Source organism: Zonotrichia albicollis, chromosome 1 (genome assembly GCF_047830755.1).
Source record: "Zonotrichia albicollis isolate bZonAlb1 chromosome 1, bZonAlb1.hap1, whole genome shotgun sequence".
NCBI lineage: Eukaryota > Metazoa > Chordata > Aves > Passeriformes > Passerellidae > Zonotrichia > Zonotrichia albicollis.
The window spans coordinates 150,997,738-151,009,947 of record NC_133819.1 but is presented as its reverse complement, the minus strand read 5'-3'; the positions used below and the strand labels follow the sequence as shown (position 1 = coordinate 151,009,947).

Below are 12,210 nucleotides of genomic sequence, written 5' to 3'. Positions count from 1 at the left end.
GCAGGAAAGCACAATTCCATCCTAATCTTCTTGGTCTCTGCTGTTGGCACAGTGTTCATGCACACAGGACACCTTCAGGTCCCCTTCAGCAGGTTGTGTTCTAGCCCTTGGAAGGTCTGGGAAGTGTTTGTGGGAAAACTGTGAAATTGTTTGAGAGGAAATTGGAAAATGAAGCTGTTTTTATAGGAGTCAGAAGTGAGAACTGGAGGCTGATTTGTTCTGTGAAAGGGCCTGACCATGACCTGCCAGCCTTGGCAGGCTCACACAAGGTGTAGGACCTTGGCATGAGTCAAAGTGTGTGGTTTCTTCAACAGAAATTTTTTTTTTTTTTTTACTGTTTCCTACCAAATCAACTAGATTAATTGATTCATCCCAAGACTAAACTCTTACAATTCCTTAGACAGAGTTCTGGGGTTCCATAGTGTATTGCCATGTATTTATCCCCACAAAAATGTCTGCAAATTGCATTACCTATCCCACATTTCAAAAGGCTTCTATCTAGTGCAGTCATTTAAGGAGATCCCTATATTTGTGGGGTTCTTCATAAGGGACCTTACAGAGTTCAAGCAGTGCCTGGACAATGTCATAAGGTTTAGTTTTAGGTTCTGCAAGGAGCAGGGAGCTGGAGTAAAAGACCCTTATGGGTCCTTTCCAAACTGAGATATTCTATGATTCTTTGGAGTACAAGGAGATGAAAAGGAAAGGAAAAGTTACTCCTTCTGGGAGTAAGTGGTTTTAAAATCATTTAGGTTGAAAAGCGAAAGTAGAGCCCAAGAACAGTGGTGTGAAGTATCCATGTTTTACTTCAGGTAGAGAGACTTTCACAAGTCCAACACTGCATGAAAATCAACAACTGGAGTGACATTCAGGTCTAGGAAAAAGGGAAAACTGTTAAACACAAGTAACTCAAAACAATTGTTTTAAGTTAATTCCAAAAACTGTGAATGTTTCAGTTTATACTCAGCTTTTAGGAGCAGCAGGTTGGGGGTGGGGGGAATGATTAAAAGAATCCTAAAAAATCCCAGTATTTTGTAGGGGATTTCCACTCCAATCAACTGGCATTTCATTTTTTCCTCAAAGTTTAAAATTACTTTCATAACAAACACTTTAGGGTCTGCAGCTGCTTGGTTCTCTGGTTGTGTTTGGAAATTCAAGCAATTAGAATAAAAAGTATTCACCCAATTTGGTTTCTCAGTCACAAGTAAAACAGCCTGCTTGGGGTTATTCTTGAAACTTGGGTTGCTTAAGTAATTTAAATAGATTTCTATTTCAGAAACAACACAAGAGCCAACAATTTCACAACTAAAAGCTCGAGGGCTACAAAACTTGGCTTCACCTAAGACTCTTAACATTGTTTTTCATTATCTTAATCACTAGGTTCTTTACATACTAATTTTCCATCCCGTTGCCAACCAGTGCCAATCCAACTCGCTTTTCCATCACCCAGGTGAGTGTTACTCATGTTTTCATGGAAATGTGAAAACACTCTGAATACAGTCAGCACAACAGTGTCCATTTCTGTGACTGCTCGCTGGCTTCTGCCAACACTGAGTCATATTTGTAACACAGGTGTAGCTTCTGCGTTCTTTCCTAGGATTTTCCAAATATATGGAGAATGCTGATAGCTGTCCAGACGCAGTTTTGATGACACAGGGCTAAACAATTTGTTTATGCGGGGACCCAAAATATTGCAAACACCAATTAGGTATGTGACTGATTAAGCAAGGGGAGAGATGAGATAAATCACAGCACGTGGTTCTAACAGGCCTTAGCAGAGCAGAGAATAAAGTGAATCCTCCAAGAAGGCTACAGAGGATTCAGGTCCCACCTGGAGATCAAAACAGTGTGCCCAGTAACACCTGCACAGATTGAATCCAGCTGGAGCCACAAGGCAGCAAAACAAACAGGCAGTGTGAACAGGAATAAATGCTCAGTTAACTAAAGGTCATCACTCAGTGTCTAGAGCTACAAACACAGCATTTGTGTGGTGATCAGGTAAGAAATGGGATTTTCTTCTCTCTGGGTTAGCTCAACTGCCTATCATCTATTAATTAATCCATGAAAAATTGTGTTATTATGACAAAGCATTAGGTAACCAAGAACTATAGAATGTTTGTGTTGGAAGGGACCTGGAAGCCCATCTCATTCCAATCCCCCTGCCTCAGGCAGGGACACCTTTCAATATCCCAGGTTGCTCCAATCCCCATCCAAGCCGGTCTTGAATACTTCCAGGGATGGGGCATCCACAGCTTCTCTGGGTAACTCATGCCAGTGCTTCACTACCCTCTGAGTAAGGAATTTCTTCTTAATACCTAATCTTTACTCTCCCCTCTTTTAGTTTAAAACTGTTCCCCCTTGTTTTAACACCTTCTGTCTGTATAAAAAGTTCCTCTCCATCTTTTTTTTACAAGCTTCCATTACGTGCTGAAAGGCCACAAGATCTCTGAGATGAAACTTCAGAAAATTTGGCTTTATGGAAGGCAGCAGGAGTCTGTGCAAGCAGAAGACTAACTGGTCTTTTTTTAGACATTCACCAGTGTAAACTGAAAATATTACCAGTCAGCTTTCACCAAGATAAAGCTAACATGAATTAAGTCACTTGAAAATCATCTCAGACTTAAACAGTCTCCTGTACTTCAGGTTTTGGTTCAGCATTTTGGTTCTCTGCACACACAATATGATGAAAATATATCTGTTTCTCAATAAAAATAGAGCAACCAAAATACAAATATCCCTGTGCAGCAATGGAAACCTCATAAACATCACAGTCATGGTTTCATAAGAGGCAGCTCAGAAGGAAAACTGACTAATCTCAGCTCATTGCCCAAGTGCAGAGAAACAGAAAAGTTTCAGAAAAGTAAACAGAACTAAAGAAAAATTAAAAAGAGAGGTTCTGATGTCTCCAAGACAAGGGAAGCAGTGACTGAACTGAACAAGCCCTGCAGTTCTTAAGTGCTGTCTGGCAGCACCTTAACTGCTCTTGGCACTTGAGGACTGAAAGCCACAGTTCTTGAAGGACTGTCACGTCACCCCTTGACACCTATAAACTATTCTGAAGCTTAATTCCTCACAGTTTTATTGTGAAGATAATTATAGACCACATAAACTCAAGAGGCAGGATAATTTCTGCAGCCATTAATATCAGGTTTCAGCTGTGCAAACCAGGAAAATAATGACAGGGAACTCTCATTCTTCAAGGCATGAACTCATGATGAGACCTCACAAGTGGCAGAAGCAGCAAATCCAATCTTACAGCCTGTATGAGAACCTTGTAACAGAACTGCCATCATGAGCTGTTTATTTTCTGTATGAGGGTGATGTGAGAGAAGTTATAGCTACTGCTTTTAGAGTCATACAATCATTTCATTGGAAAAGATCTTTAGGAACATAAAATCCAACCATCAACCCAGCACTGCCAAGTCCACCACTGAACTATCCCCCCAAGAGTGACCAGAGATCACCTCTATCATCTCTCTTGTAGACAGTGATAAGGTCACCTCTCAGCCTCCGGGCTGAACATTCCCTGTACCCTCAGCTACTCATCATGCAGACCCTTCCCTAGCTCCACTGTCCTTCTTTGGACACACTCCAGAACCTCAATGTCCGTGTTGTTAGGGGTCCAAAACTGAACCAAGGGTTGGAGGTGTGACCTCACCAATGCCCAGCACAGGGGGATTCCAGGTTTCAGTGCAGGACGAGGGCAAAGGGAACCAACATCTCCACCACCCTGTTTGCTCAGGACTGTTGACATTGCTGTGGGATGGCATGAACCAACTGGCCCCACAAGGGTGGACTTTGGGCTGGTGACAGGGCAAAGGGCTGAGTCACACTCTACACCTTGAGTTCTCTTGGAAGCCCTTTGGCTCTCAGAAGTCAGTTTTGAAGTATTTTTCAAATTAGAAGTCAGTTTTGGCTAATATAGGCAACCAGAATGGACCTGAAAATCTGCCTGTCTGGGTGCCAGTCACAAATTCACACAATCTCCTGCTCTTCTTCATAAAACTTTCTTGAGTCTTGTCTGTGTCCAGATAAAATATCTTTGGTTGACTAGCCACAAGTTCACATCTGAAAAAAACAGAAGCATCCCAATGCTTTTAGGGAAAAAAAAAAATAGGCATCAAGGGACGTGGGCCATTTTGTACAGCCATTAAAGTTCCATTGTAATGACAGCATGTGTTGGGGGAGGGTGAGAAGAAGGACAAACAGCAGTTTCAAGTCCAGAGCCTGGGTCTCCCATCAGATATATCACCCTGGGGCTGAGTTACAGGCCAAATGTGTAAAAGTTGAGACTCATTTTTCATGTCCTGTTTATAAATCTCCTGGCTGGGAGACCTCACCTGGGTTTCTGGGTGCTCAGATTTGCCTCAGGTACAGCCTCAGGCTTCCCAAACCCACGGCCACTCCCAATCAGGAGACACCTCAGAGAGCTGGCTGTGTCAAATATCATTAAGTCTGAAAGCAAGTCAAAACAATCCCAAGGGCTTCTGTCCATCCACAGGGAGAATTACCTTTTTTTTTTTTTTTTTTTTTTTTTTTTTTTTTTTTTTTTCCTAAATTGCAGCTTTGAAAGGATTTTGGAGCAGCAGCGTTCTCGGGAGGTCTGTATAATCTAGGAATCCCCTTGTTTCATATAAAGCAATTCACACTAGATCTGAACACTGGCAAACAGTCAGCTAAATCCATTATCGCATGATAATGCTCAAACATTTCATTAATTCCTAACCAGCTGTCCTCTGCTCCCTTACCCCTTTCATCATGCAAACATTTCTTTAACTGTCTAAGGGAGGGGAGAAGGGAGGATCAGCCGCAGCCTCGTAAAATTCCTTCACCCGCTTGGCCTGCGGCAAGTTATTTCTTTTGACACGCGTGTAAAATAATATTGGGGGTGGTGTTTGTTTGGCTTGGCTGGATGGTGAGTTTTCATAACAATTCGGTAAGCCAAGTACCTGTGAAATGGAGTACAGAGAACTCATGGCAGCTTGTTGATGAGCCTGCCGTCTGGTTGATTAACATCTAATTAAATAGGGAAGACCCCTCGCTCCAGCAACTATGCCAAGACACAAGGTGTTTCGAGCAGGATGCTGCTCTCCAGTGGTTTGAGGTCCTGTGGGTTATTTCTCTTTTAAAGTCCTCGGGTACTCCATGCCAAACAAACCAGAGCAAGCGAGGGTAAGCAAGGGATCAGTACCTTGGGGGGCTCTCCAGCTACGGACTCACTGAAGTGGATACATGCAGCCAAGAGCCAGAGAGAGATTTTACGGTGACTTCTGGATGCTTTCTTTACAAAAAGCTCTCCCTGAAGTGCCTCAATTTCTCCACGTTGCTTAGGGACTGTCCAAATAACAGGATTCGCCACCCGGCTGAGGAGGGACCTGAGGGGAGGGCTCAGGGGTGTCTCCAATCCCGCTCTCAGCCTCCATCCCGGGGATTTTCTCCCAGTCCCTCTCCCAGGCAAACATAGCGCACGTCTGGACAGCACATCAGGCTCCTGACTGACACTCGTTCCTCCCCAGCCAAGGCATGAGAGTGCGTTTATTTATTATGGGTTAAATATCTGGAGTTGAGTAAGAACCTCAGAGGGAAAAGGTGGGTCTATTTCCTTGGATTTTTTTCCTACCCCCTCACTCAGTATGAAAAATCACATTTTTTTTAAACTAAAATGTTTGGTTCATGGAAAAATTCCCCTTTCTGACTTTAGGCTCAGCTAAAAGCTGAGAATTAACAACTCCTGAGTGAAAATAACATGAGGAAATGCAGTGGAGAAATATCTGGACACGTCTGGACATGTCTGGACATTGCCAGAACGGGTCTAAAATGTCAGGCTGAGGTAAGGATCACACTTCACCGCAACAGCAGGCAACAAAAGGACTGAAAAATAAGTACTTTTAATTTTTTTTTCAGTTATTTTAAAATGAGGCATCAAAATTTGAGGTAGCTGATGCTGCCACAAATCCATGGGTAACAAGAAGCACATCTTAGAAGCTGTAATGATATCCTGAGATCCTTTCTTGATGATTTTAGGTGTGTTAGGGTCTCAGAATTTCCACTAAAGTCATTCAAGAGTTTTTTCTTACCACAGAACCTTAGACATTTCTATAAGTATAGGTATATGTTGTTTCTTCTGTGGAAGAACCTTTAATGTTTTATTCATGTGTATTGCAGTTTTGATACAATGGATGTTGTTTTGCTGTCAAGAGTAGGTGTTACACTGGGCTGTTATGGGTGTGTATCCTTTATCTTTACCATTTGGCTATTTAAGATAATTATTTGGCCACTTTTTGTGTTTATAAACATCTGTAGTATGTCTTAAAAACCATCACTTTTTGAATGGACTTTGGACATCCTCACCAGAGGATGTTTAATTTAGTGAGCTGTGCATGACTGGTCATGCATGCTTTTCAGTCCTCTGAATTAGCCTAAAACCGAAAACATATTGATAACAGCATCATAGAACAAAATACTGCTCATTTTTTTTTTCTTTAGGACTTGTAATAAAGTCCCTCTGTTAAACTCAAGATTTATCTTGCTTTTTAATAGATGTGTACAGTTCTTCCATTTTGCCTTCTGTGGTTTTCCTTTTCTGAAGTCTGGTATGCTTTGCGGTTAATTTATTCATGAGTTGTAGAAAAAGAAGTTCACCATTAAAAAAACTTGTTTTGGAATATCTACTTAATGGTGTGTCAAGAAACAGAAAACAATTACACTTACGCAACATAACGTGCATTTTTGCATGCCACTTGCAGGCTGCTTTATGTATCCCCAGTTTATGTAAGTAATGAAAATTAAATATCATGCTAGCCTGCACAATGCAGTCAGCACAATTAAAGCTAGGAGACCTTAATTGGGAATTAAAAAAACACACACCAGCACTAAAAACAACAGTCTTTTATGGCAAGTTTGCAGAGGGTTCTTCCAATTTGGCAGGGCTATGGCTGCCATGGGGAATGAAGTGTTTTCATGTCCTGAGAGTCACTGGGAACTGTGTGTTGAGGGTTGTGCTCTGCAGATGTGACCAATACATAATCAATGCCACATGTCACCCTCTCCATGGTGGCCTGGCACATACCCTGTCATGGGGCTGGACATGAGGAGAGGCAGCATATGGCCTCTGGTGGGCAGAGCAGCAGGGGAAGGTGGGGAGGCAGGATGAGAGCTTGACTGCAGCCAAACATGAGGAAAATGTATTATTCTCCTTCATGATGAAGGACAATTTCAGCAACTTGGGGCCAGCATGTTTGCAGTATCTCAGGCAGAGAACAGCACCCACTCCTGCACTTTCCAAGTTGTTGGCTTGCAGTTGTACTTGGCACAACTTTGCCTGAGAGAGGCAAGGGGGTCGGTGCTGTTTCTGTGCAAATGCCCACTACCTTGGCAGGGACAGTGCAGGCAGAGCGTCCATCAGCCCCCAGGTTGCCACCTGTGCTCCCTTTCCAACCAAGAGCCCCTCTTCAACCCAGAAGCAGTGACAACAGGCTTATCCTTCATGCCCGGGCAGAGGGAAAAACTCCTGCTACACAAACAGGGGAATGAGATGCTGGAAAGAAGCATTTCAGAAAGGGATCTGACGGTCCTGGTTGATGGCAAGATGAATATGAGTCAGCAGTGTCCTGGCACCCAGGAGGACCAATCCTGTCCTGGAGCCATCAGGCACAACATCACCAGGTGGGCAAGAGAGGGCATTGTTCTGCTCTGCTCTGCTTGGCTCTGCTCTGGGGCAGCCTCACCTTGAATATTCTGTGTGGTTTTGGGTACCACAATATAAAATAGAAAGCTATCAGAGAACAACCAAAGGAGGGTAATGAAGATGCTGAAGGGCTTTGAGGAGACAAGGAATAAGAGATGGCTGAGGACACTTGGTCTGTTCATCCTGGAGGAGACTGAGGGGAGACCTCATTGCAGGGGGGAAGAGGAGGGGCAAACACTGATCTCTTCTCTATGGCGACCAGTGACACAAATCAAGGGAATGCCCTGATGTCATGTCCAGGAGGTTTAAGTTGGATATTACAAAAAGGATCTTCACCCTGAGGGTAGTTGGGCACTGCAACAGTTTCCCAGGCAAGTGGTCAAAGCACCAAGCGTAGCAGAGCTCAGGGTGTGTTTGGACAGCTCTCGCAGGCACGAGAGTTTGTTTGGATTGTTGAGGATTGTTGGGGCTGTCCTGTGCAGGGTCAGGAGTTGGACTCGACTCGTGAATATTCTGTGTCACTCTGTGACAACGCCACCCTCCAACACCGGCCCCGCCACCGCCCGCCTCGGCTCCCCTCACGTGGGCACCCCTGCGGCGGACGCCTGGCGCCCCCGTAGCCCGCCCGTCACCACCCAGCAACGCCCCCTGCCCGTCCCCACCCTGCCCGAGGCCACGCCCCTCATTACATATTCATGATCACGCCCACAGCCCAAGGGACGCCACGCCTCTTGATACATATTCATACCCCACACCTCACGTACCCCCGGGAGGCCACGCCTCTCTCTCTGCATATTCATGAGCCCGGGGGCGGGAGGGGGCGGAAGCGGAAGCGGAAGCGGGTGCCGGTTCCCGAGGACCCGGTATAAAGCGGCCGCCGCTGCCCGGTGCTGCCGCGCTCGCGCCGCCGTCAGTGACCTCGTCCCTTCCCTCCTTCCCTCCCTCATCCCCCCCGCCCTCCCCGGCGCCGCCGCCTCCCCCCTCCGCCGCACGGAGCAGGTCCCGGGTGCTGGGGGAGACCCGGGGGCAGGTAAGGGGGGCGGCGGGAGCTTGAGCTGTGAGGGGTGTTTGGAGCGAGGGGCGGCTGAGGAGCTGTGGGGTGGCGGGGCTGAGGGGCTGGAAGGCGAGGAAGGGTTTCGGGTGAGGGAGCTGAGGGGCTGGTGAAGGTGAGGAAGGGCTTGGGGTGAGGAATATGAAGGGCTGGTGAAGGTGAGGGAGGTGAGGGGCTTGGGGTGAGAAGGTCGTGAGAGTGAGGGAAGTGAGGGCTGGTGAAGGTGGGGAAGGGTTTGAGGTGAGAGGTGAGGGGCTGGTGGAGATGAGTAAGGGTTTGAGGTGAGGGGCTGGTGAAGGTGATGAAGGATTTGGGGTGAGGAATATGAAGGGCTGGTGAAGGTGAGGAAGGGTTTGGGGTGAGGAATGTGAGGGGCTAGTGAAGGTGAGGAAGGGTTTGAGGTGAGGGAGATGAGGGGCTAGTGAAGATGAGAAAGATTTGAGGTTGGGGCTGGAAAACTTTTTCGGTCAAGGAGTTATGGGACTGGAAAGGTGAGAGGGTTGAGGACCTTTGGGGTGTGAGTGTGTGAAATCATGAAGATGGGAAGACAATGAGGGTCTTGGGGGTGAGGGACATGTTAGGCTGAAGAGGTGGGAATTGGAAATGCTGTGGTGAGAAATCGGATCAAAGGAGATGTTGGGAAGGGATGAGGAATGAATGAAGGAATGAGTAAGGTGATGTTGGAGAGACCTGTTTGGGGTGTCTGAGCCACCTCTTTCTCATCAGAATTTGTTAAGTGCTCCTTTAGGGTTGTGTTGGGTGGAGACTGTGCTGGAAGAGAACTTGACAAAGGGACCAAAGATGGAAATTAGTGTGCCTTTTCAGACTATTAAACTTCAGTAGTCTGCCATTTGAATAATTCCACACTTAATCTGTCACCTGATCTCAAAGCTTTGTCACAAAACAATTGAGTCTCTCCTTGCCTGATATGATGGTGGGAGGGTACTGGGGTGAGAAATTACTTCCAACTTTGCTCTTAAAACTCCCTGACTGCAGCAGTTTTCCTTAGGTTCATGTTATTCGTGATCTACAACTCGTAATTTGCCTCAATTTAGCACCTTTAGCAGGTGCAGAAACTCTGCTTGACCTTGAAAAATACTCTCTCCATGGGGCAGTTTTCTGTTGGAGTGCTTTGCCTTCAGTATTCTCTAGGTATAGAGGGGAGGCAAAGATTCTGCCGAGGCTCTGACTTGGCACTGGGTGCGGTGAGTGAATCAATGTTTCTGCAGCCTGGCTAATTCAGGGACTTACAAATGGAAAAGCATAGGAGAGATATTACAGGATATTGAATGTTAGACAAAGGTGATGTTTTCTCCTTCAGGAAAAGAGATGTTACAAGAATTGGATCTACAAGGAGAGGCAGCACTAGGTACAGATACAGCCAAATAACTGCATCATGAGGAGGATCCGTGGGAAGGAATTGCACTGTTACAGTATGTGTCCTCTGTGCTCTGCAAAAACTGCTCCAGTGTGAGCTGTGTCATGTTCCACTGTGTGATCAGACAGTGCTACTGAAATATTTCATCAAATATGGCTTGAGCAGGTGCTTGAGCTCAAAGAGTGAGCTGGTGAATGCTTTTTGCTTCCCTCCCCAGGTCAGGCTTTTTTGTAAATATCTGGCAGAGGGGGGTTGCTGATGTGGTTGCACTGCTTGTGTGGCTTCTTCCCTCCTTCCAGTACTGTGAAAGATAAGGTCTTCCTTGCTTGGTTTGTTTAGTGATTATACTGGATTGATGAAATGTTCAACATGCCTAACTTTTCCTTTCCTAAATAAGGAAAGAGGTTTCAGACAAGAGATTAAACTATTTATTTGACACTTTGGCTATAAATGCTTACAAAAGTGCTTTTTACTGTAAGTTTGAAAAGCTGACACTACCTTAAACTCCTAAAGATGCCTCCAGTAGTCTCTGATGCATCCAAAACCATCTGTGAGTTCCTGTTTATGTCAAAGGTAGTGGCAGCTGCTGTCTTGGAAGTGAGAGCTTCATTCCTCTATTAATGAGATTAAATTGGATACTTGAGGGAGTTTTCATGACAAAATAACAATTTCCATGATCTAATGGGTGGGATCAGTGGAACAACTTCTATTTTAGTTTGCTATTTGGAGTGTCAGAGGCTGCTTTACATGGCTTGGCTTGTGCCTCTCTGAGCAAGTAAATGATAGCAGTTCTTGTGTTCAATTATGTATGACTGAGGCATCTCCAGCAAAAGGAAAACGTGTGGTTCTACAGATAAACCCTCCTGTGTAACTGTGGGTTAACTCCTGCAGGAGCTGCTGCTCCCTGGGAGTGTTGCTGGGAAAGGAATGAGCAGGAGCTGCTGATTTGATCTTGCTTGGATGCTGTGGGACTGCCTGCAACGAGGGCAATCCTCTCCCTCCAAGCTGAAATATGCCTAAAGAAATCAGTCTGTTTTAAGTACAGTTGTATTGTGCTGCCTTGGGAGGTTGTTTTCTGCTGGAGGTGTCCTTATTAGTCATGAGGGTGGCAGGAGCACTGACTGACAGCTTGTGAACCTGCTGCTCCTTCTGTGTTGTGTTACAGCAAAACTCAATAAGTCCAACTTTGTTCATTTCCCTTTTCAGTGGGGAGGCACAAGTGGAATATTTTTGTGGCTTCCAGTGAAGCGTGGTGTAACTGTGACTGAAACAATGCACATGCTTGTATGGCTAAGTGCATGTGACCTTAAGTTTTCACACTGAAGCAAGTGTTGAGCCTGTTTGAGGAGCTTTCTGAAGTAACTGCCTTGATTCCTGCAGGTGGAAATCCAGGCTCTGAGAGAGCAGGCTGAAGCTGGACCTGTCTCACAGGGCTGTGACCTCCAAGGTTAATTACCTTTAAACTCACTCCAGTCCTGGATTCTCTGGCAGATAGAAAGTTAAGAGTTGGTAATATAATGTTGCTCTGCTTGTGTGCTGAGGCAGGAATGCATGGACTCTGCCTCTATCCCTGTATAAACTTAAATGGATCATTTATAAAAGCAAGGAGAAAATTACCATTGGATGGTACCTGCAGAGTAATTCACCAGTGAAGCTGCATCTAACATTTGAAAAACTTTTCATGCAGTCAAAATATGTTGCCAGCTTAGAAAAGAAGTTGAAGCTTTAGGGGTCATGAATCCCTGGGTGGGAAGATGATGGCTGGAATGACCTTCCAGGTGATGCCTGCAGTTGTGAACACAACTGCAGGTAACACTTCAGGACTTTCAGCAGACACTGATTTAAGCTGTAAACAGTTCCTTTACACAGGAGCATTTGATCTTGTCTAGTCTGTAAACTCTGCTTGTGATGCACCATTTATTTGAGCACCTTATGGCTTCCAGCAGCAATTCCTAGAGTAGAAAGCCAGTTCCACTGGCAGTGTGTGGGCACTGCTGCTTGCATATTGGGCAAAACCAGTGAAATCCTTCACACTGCCCATCACAAGAAGCTGGAGCTGGCAGCTGCTTTTGAGCTTTACTTGTGGTCTGTAACTCC

General features: G+C 45.4%; 1 protein-coding gene across 4 annotated transcripts in view; it reads left to right on the top strand.

The window, feature by feature from the left end:
• Positions 1-12,210, top strand: part of SLC45A4 (solute carrier family 45 member 4) — an 85,791-nt gene that overhangs the window by 14,166 nt on the left and 59,415 nt on the right. The window contains exon 1 of one of the 4 annotated variants that reach the window (XM_014263750.3): positions 8,488-8,714. The exons of the other annotated variants lie outside the window; for them this stretch is intronic. The gene's annotated coding sequence lies outside the window, so the exon portion shown is untranslated. Of the gene's footprint in view, positions 1-8,487; positions 8,715-12,210 lie in introns of those variants that run through there. 4 annotated transcript variants of the gene reach the window in all.